The sequence below is a fragment of the Chiloscyllium plagiosum genome, unplaced genomic scaffold (genome assembly GCF_037043375.1).
Source record: "Chiloscyllium plagiosum isolate Xiang-an unplaced genomic scaffold, Cpla_swu_hap1 HiC_scaffold_30, whole genome shotgun sequence".
Taxonomy (NCBI): Eukaryota; Metazoa; Chordata; class Chondrichthyes; order Orectolobiformes; family Hemiscylliidae; genus Chiloscyllium; species Chiloscyllium plagiosum.
The window spans coordinates 60172623-60189662 of NW_028270168.1; the positions used below are offsets into that span (position 1 = coordinate 60172623).

The window sequence follows — 17040 nt, forward strand, 5'->3', positions numbered from 1 at the left end:
ATGTTGTTCCCTTCTTCAAGAAGGGGAGCCTGGACAACCCTGGTATTTATAGGCCAGTGAGCCTGACTTCAGTTGTGGATAAGATGTTGGAAAAGGTTGTAAATGATAGGATTTATAATCATCTGGAAAGGAATAATTTGATTAGAGATAGTCAACATGGTTTTGTGAAGGGCAGGTCGTGCCTCACTAACCTTATTGAGTTCTTTGAGAAGGTGACAAAACAGGTGGATGGAGGTAAAGCCGTTGATGTGGTGTATTTGGACTTCAGTAAGGCATTTGATAAGGTTCCACATGGTAGGCTATTGCACAACATAAGGAGTTTCGGGATTGAAGCGGCTTTAACAGTTTGGATCAGAAATTGGCGAGCTGAAAGAAGTCAGAGGGTGGTAGCTGATAGGAAATGTTCGTCCTGGAGCTCAATTACCAGTGGTGTACCACAAGGATCTGCTTTGGGGCCACTGCTGTTAGCCATTTTTATAAATGATCCGGATGTGGGTGAAGAAGGATGGGTTAGTAAATTTGTGGATGACACAAAGGTAGGCAGAATTGTGGATAGTGCCGAAGGATGTTGTGGGTTACAGAGGGACATAAATAAGCTGCAGAGCTGGGCTGAGAGGTGGCAAATGGAGTTTAATGTGGAAGGTTCACTTCGGAAGAAGCAACAGGAATGCAGAGTACTGGGCTAATGGTAAAAATGTTGAAAGTGTCGATGAACAGAGAGAACTCAGTGTCCAGGTGTGTAAATCCCTTAAAGTTGTGACCCAGTTTGATAGGGTTGTTAAGAAGGCATATGGTGTGTTGGCGTTTATTGGTAGGGGGATTGCGTTTTGGAGCCACGAGGTCATGTTTCAGCTGTACAAGACTCTGATAAGGCTGCACCTGGAGTATTGTGTACAGTTCTGGTCACCGCATTATAGGGAGGATGTGGAAGCTTTGGAAAGGGTGCAGAGGAGATTTACTCGGATGTTGCCTGTATGGAGGGAAGGTCTTACGAGGAAAGGCTGAGGGAATTGAGACTGTTTTCATTAGAGAGAAGAAGGTTGAGAGGTGACTTAATCGAGACGTATAAGATACTCAGAGGGTTAGATAGGGTGAACAGTGAGAGCGTTTTTCCTCAGATGGTGAAGGCTAACACGAGGGGACATAGCTTTAAATTGAGGGGTGATAGATTTAGGACAGATATCAGCAGTAGTTTCTTTACTCAGAGAGTAGTAGGAATGTGGAACAGCCTACCTGCAACAGTAGTAGACTCACCGAGGTTAAGGGCATTTAAACGGGCATTGGACATACATATGGATAATAATGGATCAGTGTAGGTTAGATGAGCTTCAAATTGGTTTCACAGGTTGGCGCAACATCGAGGGCCGAAGGGCCTGTACTGCTCTGTAATGTTCTATGTTCTCTGTTCCATTCCCCTGCCCCCACTGCCCCATCCTCACCTGGGGAAAGGGTGGCACGGTGCCACAGTGGTGAGCACTGCTGCCTCACAGTGCCAGGGACCCAGGTTCAATTCCCACCTCAGGCAACTGCCTGTGTGGAGTTTGCACATTCTCCCCGTGTCTGTGTGGGTTTTCTCTGGGTGCTCTGATTTCCTCCCGCAGTCCAAAAATGTGCAGGTTAGGTGAATTGGCCATGCTAAATTGCCCGTAGTGTTAGGTGAAGGGGCAAATGTAGGGGAATGGGTCTGGGTGGGTTGCCCTTCAGAGGGTCGGTGTGGACTTGTTGGGCTGAAGGGCCTGTTTTCACACTGTACGGAATCTAATCTAATCTAATCAAACCCTCCAACAAATCTTCCTCCAGCCTAACAAATACCCAATACCCATTACTCTCTGCATCCTGTCACTCTGCCAATTTTGATCACGTCCCTTATATTCTGACAGCTATATATTTTTCATCGGTCTGTTTTGTGCAGCTCTGTATTGAATGTCTTTCGAAAGTTCATGTACACTCCATTAACAGTGTTCCACTTGGTAATTCACAGGCTCATACAGCACAGTTGGTGAACATCCAACCCATCAGGTCCATGCAGGACAACAAGGATCTGATTATATTCATCTCATTTTCCAGCTCTTGGCCCATCATCCCAGATCCTATGGAAATGCAAGTGAATGTTTACATACTGCCTCAGGTTTATGGGAGTTTGGACTCAACCATCATTTCAGGCAGTGAGTTGCAGACTATCACTGTCCTCTGTGTATAAAATATTTCTACTCAACTTCCCTCTTGTCTTTTGCCGTCTTGTCTTAAATCCAAGCCCCTGGTTAATGTCCCCTCTAAGGATGGAAAGAGTGCTTTCCTATCCACCCTATCCAAGCCACCATAGTGTTATCCACCTGCACCAAGACTTCAAGACTGGTCAGCTCCCAGCCCCATCACCACTTCACTAAGTGTCTCCTTCCCTCCCCCCTCTCGATTTATAATCATTTCTGGGGTGTTGTTCATGTCCTCTACACTCAAAACAGCAACATCAAATTTGCTCATTTCTTCATTATGTCCTCCTCCCCATTCTCAGTCTGGAATTGGATCAATACTCACTTCCCTAACCCTTTTTAAGTCCATCCATTTACCTTCCATGCTGGCTTCCTCTAATAATTCAGTATCTTCCTCCTGGTCAGGGACAGCTACACTGTCAGAGTGAGGGAGACCTCATTGGATTGAGGCTGAAAGAGTGAGGAACTGGGAATTTGGGTCAAATCGGGAATTTAACAGGTAAATTAATTATAGAGTAAAAGGCAGAATCAGGCCCAGAGCCAATAGGCTTTAAGGAAATTAAACAGCCAAATCGATCAAACACCTGAAATTTCTTTTCTAACTGTGCACAGCATCTGAAACAAAGTCAATGAGATCTAAAGGTACAAACAGTAAATACTGGATCGGACACAGGAACATGTTTATCAGGAAGCAGCAGAGACCAGACTGAGAGAGAGAACATGGTGTTGATCCAGTGACATAGTTCCTGAGGTCAGGATTGACAAGGCGATGCAGAGCAATCAGACACAGCTGACTGGGTGACCCAGTTCTAATTTGGTGAGTATTATTACTATTTTTATTGATTATAGTTTATAGGGTCTTTATTTGGCATTTATAGATCATACGGACAATAATGCAGAGGTGCAAAGATAAAGGACTCTAGCGTAATTAATATTATTTGACTTTCAGGGCAATCTGAGTATTTTATCCAAAGAGTAAGCCACAGTCGCAGAGCTTGAAACTGTTCTTCTCTGGATCTAACATTTCCCAGGGCCTGGGACTAGTGTGTGTGTGCAGCTGTAGTTCCTGCTGAGAGAGTCCTGGATAGCACAGACAGAGGTGGACACACAACAAGATAAGAAAGGGAATGGGGTAACCACCAGGCAGAGATGTTGGTCAAGGCAGGAAGTGCAGGCCTCTCCTGTTGCCATTGACCACTTTGGATACTGTTGGGGGAATGGTCTATCAGAAGAAAGTGACAGCAGCTGAATTTGCAGCACTATAGTTAGCTCACTGCACATGGCCAGAGGAGAAAGTGTGGAATGCAATAATTATCGGGAATTCAATTGTAAAGGGAGTAGACAGGATGGTATGGTGTTTCCCCAGTGCTCGGGTCAAGGGTGACAGAACATTCCAGAGGTGTGCAGTGGTGGTGAACAGCCAGTGGTTGTGGTGCACATCAGTATCAATGACATAGATAAAACAGGGATGTGACCCTAATGACAGAACATACAGAAGTAGGAAGTATTTAGAAACTTCAGAGATAGTGATTCCATTCCATTCCCTCCCCTACCCTACCGCATGGAAACAGGCCCTTTGGCCCAACCAGTCCACGCAGACCCTTCAAAGGGTAACCCACCTAGTCCCATTTCCCTCTGAGTAATGCACCTAACACTGTGGGCAATTCAGCATGGCCAATTCACCGGACCTACACATCTTTGGACTGTGGGAGGAAACCCGCACAGACACAGGGAGAACGTGCACACTCTACACAGACAGTCACCCGAGGCTGGGATTGAACCTGGGACCCTAGCGCTGATGAGGTAATAGTGCTAACCACTGAGCCACTGTGATGTCAGGATTACTACCAGTGCCACATGCTGGTCAGAGTGGAAACAGCAAGATATATCAGAGAAACACATGCCTGAAGAGATGGGATTAGGGGCTAGTTTTCAGATTCCTGGGGCATGGGAATGGTTCTGGGGGATGTGTGACACAGGAACAGAAGTAGGCCATTCAGCCACTCGAGCCTGTTCCACCATCCAATGAGATCATGGCTCTTCTGTGGCCGAACTCCTCATACCTGCCTTTGAACATTATCTCTTGTCAAAGATAGTATTACAGCGGTGGAAAGGACGATGGATGAAGACTCGCCATTTGAGGTAGTTTGGGCTGAGGTTAGGAATAGGAAAGGTGAGCTCACCCTGTTAGTAATTTTTTACAGGCCTCCTAATAGTCCTAGAAACGTAGAAGAAAGGATTGCGAGGATGATTCAAGAGAAGAGTGAAAGTAATAGGGTGGTTGTTATGGGGGACTTTAACTTTCCTGATATTGACTGGGAAAGCTATAGCTCGAGTTCGTTAGATGGGTCAGTGTTTGTCCAATGTGTGCAGGAGGGTTTCCTGACACAATATGTAGATAGGCCAACAAGAGGTGAGGCCATACTGGATTTGGTTCTGGGTAACGAACCAGGCCAGGTATTAGAATTGGAGGTAGGGGAGCACTTTGGGGACAGTGACCACAATTCGGTGACTTTTACTCTAGTGATGGAGAGGGATAAGTGTGCACTACAGGGCAAGAGTTATAGCTGGGGGCAGGGAAATTATGATGCGGTGAGGCATGACTTAGGATGTGTGGCTTGGAAAAGTAAGCTTCAAGACAAGGGCGTAACTGATATGTGGAGCTTGTTCAAGGAGCAACTATTGCGTGTCCTTGATAAGTATGTACCTGTCAGGCAGGGAGGAAAGGTGTGAGGGAGCCGTGCTTTAATAAGGAATTGGAATCCCTTGTTAAATGGAAGAGGGCGGCCTATGTAAAGATGAGGAGTGAAGGTTCAATTGGGGCGATTGAGAGTTATAAGGTAGCCAGGAAGGATCTGAAGAGAGAGCTAAGAGCAGCAAGGAGGGGACATGAAAAGTCCTTAGTTGGTAGGATTAGGGAAAACCCAAAGGCTTTCTATAGGTATGTCAGGAATAAAAGAATGACTAGGGTAGGAATAGGTCCAGTCAAGGATAGTAGTGGGAAGTTGCGTGTGGAGGCCGAAGAGATTGGGGAGACACTGAATGAATACTTTTCGTCAGTATTCACTCAGGAACAGGACATTGTTGTCGATGTGAGTACCGAGTCACAATTAAGTAGAATGGATGGCTTTGAGGTATGTAGAGAAGAGGTGTTGGAAATTCTGGAAAGGGTGAAAATAGATAAGTCCCCTGGGCCTGATGGCATTTATCCTAGGATTCTCCGGGAAGCAAGGGAGGAGATTGCAGAGCCATTGGCCTTGATTTTTATGTCCTCGTTGTCTACAGGAGTAGTGCCAGAAGATTGGAGGCTAGCAAATGTGGTTCCCTTGTTCAAGAAGGGGAGTAGGGATAACCCTAGTAACTATAGGCCCCTGAGTATCACTTCTGTTGTGGGCAAAATCTTAGAGAGAATTCTAAGGGATAGGATTTATGAACATCTGGACAGGAATAATGTGATCAAGGATAGTCAGCATGGTTTTGTGAAGGGCAGGTCGTGCCTCACAAACCTTATTGAATTCTTTGAGAAGGTGACTAAGGAGGTGGACGAGGGGAAAGCGGTAGATGTGGTGTATATGGATTTTAGTAAGGCGTTTGATAAGGTTCCCCATGGTAGGCTACTGCAAAAAATACGGAGGTATGGCATTGAGGGTGAGTTGGAGGTTTGGATTAGGAGTTGGCTGGCTGGAAGAAGACAGAGGGTAGTAGTTGATGGCAAAGGTTCATCTTGGAGTGCAGTTACTAGCGGTGTTCCGCAAGGATCTGTTTTGGGACCATTGCTGTTTGTCATTTTTATAAATGACCTGGAGGAGGGGCTAGAAGGTTGGGTGAGCAAGTTTGCGGATGATAAGAAAGTCAGTGGAGTTGTAGACAGTGAGGAAGGATGTGTCAGGTTACAGTAGGATATAGATAAGCTGCAGAACTGGGCAGAAAGGTGGCAAATGGCATTCAATGTAGCTAAATGTGAGGTGATTCACTTTGGTAAGAGTAATAAAAAGATGGGGTACTGGGCTAATGGTCGGATACTTGGTAGTGTGGATGAGCAGAGGGATATTGGTGTCCATGTACACAGATCTCTGAAAGTTGCCACCCAGGTAAATAGTGCGGTGAAGAAGGCATATGGCGTACTGGCTTTTATTGGTAGAGGAATTGAGTTCCGGAGCCCTGAGATCATGTTGCAGTTGTATAAGACTCTGGTGTCGCCGCATCTGGAGTATTGTGTGCAGTTTTGGTCGCCATACTATAGGAAGGATGTGGAGGCACTGGAACGGGTGCAGAGGAGGTTTACCAGGATGTTGCCTGGTATGGTAGAAAGATCGTATGAGGAAAGGCTGAGGCACTTGGGTTTGTTTTCATTGGAGAAAAGAAGGTTTAGGGGTGACTTGATAGAGGTGTACAAGATGATTAGGGGTTTAGATAGGGTTGACCGTGAGAACCTTTTTCCATGTATGGAGTCAGCTATTACAAGGGGGCATAGCTTTAAATTAAGGGGGGGTAGGTATAGGACAGATGTTAGGGGTAGGTTCTTTACTCAGCGAGTCGTGATTTCATGGAATGCCCAGCCAGTAGCAGTGGTGGACTCTCCCTCATTATGGGCATTTAAGCGGGCATTGGATAGGCATATGGAGGATAGTGGGCTAGTGTAGGTTAGGTGGGCTTGGATCGGCACAACATCGAGGGCCGAAGAGCCTGTACTGCGCTGTATTTTTCTATGTTCTATGTTCTAAAACCTTTGCTTAACACAAATTTATCTATTTCTGATTTTAAATTAACAACTGATCCAGCATCAACTGTCATTTGTGGAAGAGAGTTCCAAACCTCTCCCATCCTTTATGAGGAGAATTGCTTCCTAACATCATTCCTGAATAATCTGGTACTAACTTTCAGACTACGCCATCAAGTTCTAGAATCCTCAACCCATGGAAATAGTTTATCTACTCTGTCTTTTCCTGTCAATATCTCTCGGATTTCGATCAGACCACCCATTAGCCTTCTACATTGCAGAGGAAACAGGCCTCATTTGTATCACCTTGATGCATAACCTAACCTCTAAAATCCAATCATCATTCTTGTGAACCTTCATTGTACTCCCTCCCTCTGAGGCCAATTCAACCTTCCTAAGGTGTGATGCCCTGACATGCTTTCAGTACTCCACGTGGAGCCTCGTCAGGGTTTTATATAACTGCAGCATAACTGCGTCCTTGCCCTCTGTTTAGCTTGTGCTGTGATTATTGTGCTGTCCCACTCGAATTTGTGGTCCCTGTCATCTGTGTGTATGACAATAGGAGCATCTGATCATGGCATTTAGTGGCTAGTTGGTGTTCATGGAAGTGGACTGTTAGTTGTCTGCCTGTTTGCCCTATATTGTGTTTTGTGCAGTCTTTGCATGGAATCCTGTAAATTACGTAAATTACAGGGACCACAAATTCGAGTGGGACAGCACAACAATCACAGCACAAGCCAGAAAGAGAATAGCCAGAGAATTCCTAGAAGCATAGCACTCAACCACGGACTCAATCAACAAGCACATTGACCTAGACTCAGTATACCAGCCACTACTACAAACAACCGAAAGCAGCAGGAACAGACCCAAATAAATTCCAGAGGACACAGTACAACATTGCTTCAAAAGAGGCTCCAAAGCACAGAAGATGTCACCTAGACAGGGGTTAAAAATGTCTGCAAATTAAAATCAGTGAACATACCCAAAACCACGACAATGAGAAAAGTGATTAGCAGCGAATTGAAGCCAAAGTTCAAAATAACGTGAACAAGACTAAAAATATTAAGAAGACAATACTCAAGGCTTTGTGTCCGAATATATGGGGCACTCACAATAAAGTGGGCAGATAAACGCAGCAGTCAATAACAACAGGTTGGAAGTATGGAGCCATGGCTGTTCAGAGACTAGGAAGGGGTGCTGAATATCAGGAGTATTCAGTAATTAGGAAGACCAGGCAAAAAGGCAAGTTGGTGGAATTGCCTTTACTGGTTAAAGAGGAAATTAATATAATAGAGAGGAAGGATATTAACTCTGACAATGTGGACTCTGGATGAGTAGAGTAAAGACACACCAGGGGGCAAAATTCATGAATGGGAATTGTAGAGACCCCCAAGCTGCAGGGGTGACCTTGGGAATGGCATTAAACAGGAAATCAGAGACATGTGCAATAAACAAACTCATCTCCCTTACTCTCACTCTCCATACAATCATCAAATAAAGGAGCAGAGTTAGACCATTCGGCCCATCGAGTCTCCTCTGCTATTCGATTATGGCTGATAGGTTTCTCATTTCCATTCTCCTGCCTTCTCCCTGTAACCCTTTATCCCCTTACTCATCAACAACCGCTCTATATACTTCATCGAAACCCTACAGTGTAGAAACAGGCCCTTCGGCCCAACAGGTCCACACTAACACTCTGAAGAGTAAGCCACCCACACCCATTCCAATTACTGTACATTTACCCTTGACTAATGCACCTAACCTACATATCCCTCAGCACTACGGATGGAACAGTGGCTCAGTGGTTAGCACTGCTGCCTCACTGCACCAGGGTCCCAGGTTTGATTCCAGCCTCGGGCAGACTGTCTGTGTGGAGTAATCCATCCAGACCCATTTCCTTCTGACCAGCATACCTAACACTGTGGGCAATTTAGAATGGTCAATTCACCTATCCTGCACATTCTCCCCGTGTCTGCGTGGGTTTCCTCCGGTTTCCTCCCACAGTCCAAAAATGTGCAGGATAGGTGAATTGACCATTCTAAATTGCCCACAGTGTTAGGTATGCTGGTCAGAAGGAAATGGGTCTGGATGGATTACTCTGCGGAGTGTCAGTGTGGACTTGTTGGGCTGAAGGGCCTGTTTCCACACTGTAGGGGACCTAATCTAATCTAATCTAGTCACTATAGATAATTTCCCATGGCCTGCACATCTTTGGATCATGGGAGAAACCCACGCAGACACAGGGACAATGTGCAAACCCAAGTCCCTGACGCTGTGAGGCAGCAGTGCTAACCACTGAGCTGCCACCTGTCTTAAATACACACAGTGACTTAGCCTCTGCAGCAAGGAGTTTCAGAGTCACCACCCTCTGGCTGAAGAAATTCCTCATCATCTCAGTTCCTTCACACTGAGGCTGTGCCTGCGGATCCCAGTCTTTCCGACTGGTGGAAACATCTTCTCCATGTCCACTCTATCCAGGCCTGTCAGTATTCTGTAATTTTCAATCAGCTTTTCCCCCTCCACCCCTCCATCCTTCTAAACTCAGAGTCATAGAGTTGTACAGCACGGAAACAGACCCTTCGATCCATGCCGACCAGATATCCCAACCCAATCTAGTCCCACCTGCCAGCACCCAGCCCATGTCCCTCCAAACCCTTCCTATTCATATACCCAACCAAATGCCTCTTAAATGTTGCAATTGTACCAGCCTCCACCACTTCCTCTGGCAGCTCATTCCATACACGTACCATCCTCTTTGTGAAAAAGTTGCCCCTTAGGTCTCTTTTATATCTTTTCCTCTCACCCTAAACCTATGCCCTCTAGGTCTGGACTCCCTGACCCCAGGGAAAAGACTTTGTCTATTTATCCTATCCGTGCCCCTCATAATTTTGTAAACCTCTATAAGGTCACCTCTCAGCCTCTGATGGTCCAGGGAAAACAGCCCCATCCTGTTCAACCTCTCCCTGTAGCTCAGATCCTACAACCCTGGCAACATCCTTGTAAATCTTTTCTGAACCCTTTCAAGTTTCACAACATCTTTCTGATAGGAAGGAGACCAGAATTGCACAAAATATTCCAACAGTGGCCTAACCAATGTCCTGTATAGCCGCAACATGACCTCCCAACTCCTGTACTCAATACTCTGACCAATAAACGAAAGCATTCCAAACGCCTTCTTCACTATCCTATCTACCTGCGACTCCACTTTCAAGGAGCTATGAACCTGCACTCCAACGTCTCTTTGTTCAGCAACACTCCCTAGGACCTTACCATTAAGTGTATACGTCCTGCTAGGATTTGCTTTCCCAAAATGCAGCACCTCCCATTTAAATTAAACTCCATCTCTCACTCCTCAGCCCACTGGCTTATCTGATCAAGATCCTGTTGTAATCCAACGTAACCTTCTTCTACACCTCCAATTTTGGTGTCATCTGCAAACTTACTAACTGTACCTCTTATGCTCGCATCCAAATCATTTATGTAAATGACAAAAAGTAGAGGGCCCAGCACTGATCCTTGTGGCACTCCACTGGTCACAGACCTCCAGTCTGAAAAACAACCCTCCACCACCACCCTCTGTCCCCCATCAAACACTCACAGGACAGGGCCAGCATGAGGTTAGATACTCCCTCACTCTTTCTCTCCCCAACTGGGATTTTCCCTCACACACTCCCTCACTCCCCCACTCCCCGTCCCTCCCTCACACTCCCCCTCCCTCTCCCTCCCTCTCTCACACTCACACCCTCCCTCACTCCCCCTCCCTCACAGTCATCCTCCCTCACTCCTCCCTCCCTCCCTCCCTCACTCCCCCTCCCTCACTCCCCCTACCTCACAATCCCCCTCCCACACTCCCCCTCCCTCCCTCACTACCCCTCCCTTACTCTCCCTCACTCCCCCTCCCTCCCTCATTCCCCCTCCCTTACACTCACCCTCCCTCACTCTCCCTCCCTCCCTCATTCCCCTTCCCTCACACTCACCCTCCCTCACTCCCCCTCCTCCCTCATTCCCGTTCCCTCACACTCACCCTCCCTCACTCCTCCTCCCTCCCTCATTCCCCCTCCCTCATTCCCCCCACACTCACCCTCCCTCACTCCCCCTCCTCCCTCATTCCCCTTCCCTCACACTCACCCTCCTTCACTCCCCCTCCCTCCTTCATTCCCCTTCCCTTACACTCACCCTCCCTCATTCTCCCCACACTCACCCTCCCTCACTCCCCCACACTCACCCTCCCTCACTCCCTCTCCTCCCTCATTCCCCTTCCCTCACACTCACCCTCCCTCACTCCCCCTCCCTCCCTCATTCCCCCTCACACTCACTCTCCCTCACTCCTCCTCCCTCTCTCATTCCCCCTCCCTCGCAATCACCCTCCCTAATTCCCCCCCACACTCCCCCTCCCTCCCTCATTCCCCCTCCCTCACTCTCGCCCTCCCTCACTCTCCCTCCCTCATTTCCCCCTCACACTCACCCTTCCTCACTCCTCCTCCCTTCCTCATTCCCCCTCCGTCACACTCACCCTCCCTCACTCCCCCACCCTCCCTCATTCCCCCTCCCTCACACTCACCCTCCCTCACTCCCCCTCCCTCCCTCATTCCCCCTCCCTCACACTCACCCTCCCTCACTCTCCCTCCCTCCCTCATTTCCCCCTCACACTCACCCTCCCTCACTCCTCCTCCCTCCCTCATTCCCCCTCCCTCACACACCCTCCCTCACTCTCCCTCCCTCCCTCATTTCCCCCTCACACTCACCCTCCCTCACTCCTCCTCCCTCATTCCCCCTCCCTCACACTCACCCTCCCTCCCTCCCTCATTCCCCCTCCTTTATTACTCACCCTGTTATCTGTGCCAGCCACTTTATTTCAGTCCTGCCTCAGCACCTCTTCTCTCTCTCAGTCTCTTTTCTCTCTCTTTTTGTCTCTTTTCTCTGCCTTTCTCTCTGTCCGTTTTCTCCCGCCTCTATTTTTATTCTCCCTTGCTCTCTCTTTCTGACCTTTTCTCTATGTCTCTCTCTCCCTCTTTCTATCTCCCTCTCTCTATTTCTCTCCGACTATTTCTGTCTCTCCCTATTTTTCTTTCTCACTCTTTCTCTGTCGCCCTGTCTGTCTGTCTCTCTCTGTCTCACTCTCTCTCTTTCACCCTGTGTCTCATTATCTCTCTGTCTAACTCTCTGTCTCCCTCTCTCTGTCACCCCCGTCTCTATCTCACTGTCTCCCTCTGTTTCACTCTCTCTGTATCTCACTCTGTCTGTCTCTCTCTCTGTCTCACTCCCTCTCTCTGTCTCTCTCTCTGTCTGTCTCTCACTCTCTGTCCCTGTCTCTCTCTCTGTCTCCCCCTCTCTGTCTCACTCCCTCTCTCTGTCTCTCTCTCTGTCTGTCTCTCACTCTCTGTCCCTGTCTCTCTCTCTGTCTCTCTCTCTCTGTCTCTCTCTCTCTTTCTTTGTCTCTCTTTCTCTGTCCCTCTCTCTGTGTCTGAGCTAAACTCTGTTGCTGCTTCCCTCTCACACCAGGCACTGAACTGGGGGTCATTCACTTGTTTCTGATCATTTATCACAATCAGCTCAGCCTGAGAATCTGTTCCTGTTCTCTCTGTCTGACACCAGCTCTTCAATGCCCCTCACCCAAAATCTGTCTTCAGCCAATCACTGGCTTCTCCCTACCCAGGGCATGGGCTACAGCCCCTGGGAAAGTAACAAGGGCCAGAAACCTGCCCCCAACTGCCACCCAAATCCCCATCCCCCGAAACCACCATTAGCCTCTGACTGTCTCTCTCTCTCCCTCTCTTTCTGTCTCTCCCTCTCTCTGTTTCTCAGTCTTCCCCTCACTCTCTCCATCTCTCTTTCTCAGTCTCTGTCTCTCTGATTTTCAGACTTTCTCCCTCACTCTTTCTTCCTCTCCATTTCTCAGTCTCCCTCCTCCCTCCCTCTCCGTTTCTCAGTCTCCCTCCTCCCTCCCTCTCCGTTTCTCAGTCTCCCTCCCCCCTCCCTCTCCGTTTCTCAGTCTCCCTCCTCCCTCCCTCTCCGTTTCTCAGTCTCCCTCCCCCCTCCCTCTCCGTTTCTCAGTCTCCCTCCCCCCTCCCTCTCCATTTCTCAGTCTCCTTCCTCCCTCCCTCTCCGTTTCTCAGTCTCCCTCCTCCCTTCCTCTCCATTTCTCAGTCTCCCTCCCCCTCCCTCTCCGTTTCTCAGTCTCCCTCCTCCCTCCCTCTCCGTTTCTCAGTCTCCCTCCTCCCTCCCTCTCCGTTTCTCAGTCTCCCTCCTCCCTCCCTCTCCGTTTCTCAGTCTCCCTCCTCCCTTCCTCTCCATTTCTCAGTCTCCCTCCCCCTCCCTCTCCGTTTCTCAGTCTCCCTCCCCCTCCCTCTCCGTTTCTCAGTCTCCCTCCCCCCTCCCTCTCCGTTTCTCAGTCTCCCTCCCCCTCCCTCTCCGTTTCTCAGTCTCCCTCCTCCCTCCCTCTCCGTTTCTCAGTCTCCCTCCTCCCTCCCTCTCCGTTTCTCAGTCTCCCTCCCCCCTCCCTCTCCGTTTCTCAGTCTCCCTCCTCCCTCCCTCTCTGTTTCTCAGTCTCTCTCACCCTTTTAGCTTCAATTTCTCTTTCCTCAGTCCCCCCCTCTCTTAAAAACATTGAATATAGGTGAGGAGTAGGGCATATGGCTCTCTGAGCCCACTCTCATCATCCAACTCTATTCCTCTTACACTTCACTTTCAGAATTTCCAGTTTGCAGGATCCAGCCCCCTCTTTATCAAGGAATGGAATCCCGTGACACACCCAAACTCCATCAGGATAGTCTCAGGGTTGTCTGCTTCACCCTGGAACAAAGGCCCCATCCCTCCCACCCTCCTCCACTTGGCCGCGCTCATCCTCACCCTCAACAAATTCTCTTTTCCATTTTCCCTCCTCTCAAAGGCGTGGCCATGGGTACCAGCATGGGTCCTGGTTATACCTGTCTCTTTGTGGGGTCCATGGAACATTCCTTGTTCCAGTCCTCTTCCAGCCCCCTCCCACAACTCTTTCTTTGGTATATCGATGATATTATTGGCACTGCTTCCTACCCATGTCCAGAATTGGAAATGTTTATCAATTTAACTTCTAATTTCCACCCGTTCTCACCTTCACCTGGTCCACCTCTGACTCCTCCCTTCTCCTCCTTGACATCTCCGTTTCCATTAGGGCTGGCCATTGACTTATTTATTCATTTATGGGATAAGGATGATAGGTCAGCATTTATTGGCCACTGAAGATCACCCACATTGCTGTGGGTCTGGAGTCAATGTGGGCCAGACCAGGTAAGGATGGCAGATCTCTTATCTAAATGACACTAGTGAACCGGATGGGTTTAAGCTGACAATCTACAATGGTATCTGCACTTAGACCCTTAATTCTAGAGTTTTTTAAAAATTCCACTATCTGCCGTGGCAGGACTAGACCGCATGTCCCCAGAACATTAGCTGACTTTCTGGATTAATAGTCTAGTGAAGGCACCACCGGGCCACTACATCCGGTAATAAGGTGATCCACAACAAACCCACTGACTCCCAAAGGAACCTGGACCATCCTCCAGTGGGATGCCACTCCCAGACACACATTCCCTCCCCTCCCCTGTCAGCCTTCCTCAGGAACCATTCCTTCCATCACATCCAGGTCCACTCCCCCTTCACTCTCAACGCCATCCCCCAGCCCCAGCCTCATGGGACCTTCCCCTGCAACCGCCGAAGATATAACACCTGCCTGTTCATTTCCTCCCCCATCAGTAACCAAGGCCCCAAACACACCTTCCAGGTGAAGCGGCACTTCACCTGCACTTCCCACAATCTAGTCTACTGCATCTGCTGCTCACAATGTGGTCGTCTCTACATTGGGGAAACAGAGCGTACACTGGGTGACCACTTCACAGAGCACCGACATTCTGTCTGCAAAATAGTCCCTGAGCTTCCAGTTACCTGCCACGTTATCACCCCACCCTGATCCCTGGCCAGCTTCTCTGTCTCGGGTTTGCTGCAATGCTCTAACGAGACTCAGCAGAAGCAGGAAGAACAGCACCTCATTATCTACCTGTTAACTCTACAGCCTTCTGGACTCAATATTGAGGTTCAACAACTTTGGATCCTGAGGCACCTTTTCCCATGTCCTTAGCCCATGCCCCATACACTCCCTAGAGAAAGGGGAGTCAAGACTGGAAAAGGATTACAAAAGAAGTGTGAAAAACTTTAGAAGCAAAAACACTGTTAGACTGAGAGCTAATGTAGGTCAGAGACACAGGGGCCTGGCACTCAGTGTGAGTCTGACATGGCCGGTGGAGTTATAATGAGGTGGAGGTTGTAGACAGTAGAGCTGATGCAAAGTGCTGTCTCCCAGGGAGATGCTCACTGTCTGACTGGGAAAGAGCCAGCATGATGGAATTCACTCTGTGAGACATTAGACAATCAGTGACACAGATTACTCCGGCAGCGTTGCAACCACTGATTCCAAATCTGTCTCCAAGTTGAGCTGTGAGTCTCAGGGAGACTGATGTCCACACCCCATTGGCTGCTACCTCTCCCACTTCCTTTAGTCTCAGTCCAGGAGGAGAACAGTCCTGAATCGGGAAGAACACCCTGGACACTCTCTCTCTCTGGTTTCCTTTCCCTCCCATACCTCCATCCCCTTCTCCATTTCCCTTCCCCCCCATCCCTGCTCCAGCTCATCCCTCACTCACAGAAAATCATAGCACAGGTTAACGGAGACGCCATTGGACCCAAAAAATCTATCCTAGCTCTTCTTTAGGCCCCACAACCCAATCTTCCCCCCTTGTTATTTTTCTCTTTGTATATTGATCTAATCCACACACCAACGTAGCCTGAGGAGTATCTTCATTCATCCTGCCTTCACCTGTCCTGGGGAAAGATGGAGTGCTCGGGGGAACAGCTTCCCTTGTCCTGTCAGTGTCAGACTACACTGGGAAATCACTTTTACAATCAAAGCTTCCACTTTATCCTCACAACGACCTACCTGCTGTTATCTTTCAGCTTTTCCAGAATCTTATGTCAAATACTGGAGACCTCGGAGTCTAATGACTGATTCCAAACAGGCAATCCAACTTGTTCAACACATTGTCACATCTCATACTCACACCCAAAACATCGACCTCCCTCTCTCCATTGTCCACTGACTTTTTAACTTCCCTCTCACGGGATAGCCATCCCCACCCAGACAATGCAGTCAAACTGGTAAATGGTACCCTGGTCTGACCCACCTCATAGACCTCAAACCAAAGCCTCAGTATGAGGAGCTGGTGGTAATGTTACTGGAGTCCAGAACTAGAGGGCATAGGTTTAAGGTGAGAGGGGAAAGCTATAAAAGAGACCTGAGGGGCAACTTTTTCACACAGAGGGTGGTACGTGTATGGAATGAGCTGCCAGAGGAAGTGGTGGAGGCTGGTACAATTGCAACATTTAAGAGGCACTTGGATGGGTATATGAATAGGAAGGGTTTGGAGGGACATGGGCTGGGTGCTGGCAGGTGGGACTAACCCTAACCCTAACCCTAACCCTAACCCTAACCCTAACCCTAACTACTTGCTCATCCAAGTAGTTTTTCAAGGTTTTGAGGTTCCCCGCCTCGCTACCCTCCCAAGCAGTGCATTCCAGACCGCCGCCACCCTCTGGGAAACAACTGCTTTCTGTCATGACCGCAAGACCACGGAAGGTCTGACGGCCCATAAGACGTAGGAGCAGAATCGGGCCATTCGGCCCACGCTCCGCCATTCGGTCGTGGCTCACAGGTTTCTCAACCCCGATTCTCCTGCCCTCTCCCCACAACCCTTGATCCCCTTATAATCAAGAACCTCTCTATCTCTGTCTTAAATGCAACCTCATCTCAGCCTGAAGGGACGACCCTTCACCCTGAGGCTGTACTTCCAGGTCCTCGTCTCGCCTACTAGTGGGATCATCGGGTTCAATTCCCGCCTCAGGCGACTGACTGTGTGGAGTTTGCACGTTCTCCCCGTGCCTGCGTGGGTTTCCTCCGGGTGCTCCGGTTTCCTCCCACAGTCCAAAGATGTGCAGGTCAGGTGAATTGGCCATGCTAAATTGCCCGTAGTGTTAGGTAAGGGGCAAATGTAGGGGTATGGGTGGGTTGCGCTTCGGCGG

At 48.7% G+C, this 17040-nt stretch overlaps 1 pseudogene; it reads right to left on the bottom strand.

The window, feature by feature from the left end:
- LOC148142216 (uncharacterized) overlaps positions 1-12389 on the bottom strand; it is a 68260-nt pseudogene extending 55871 nt beyond the window's left edge.
- Between the last annotated feature and the right edge of the window lie 4651 nt (positions 12390-17040).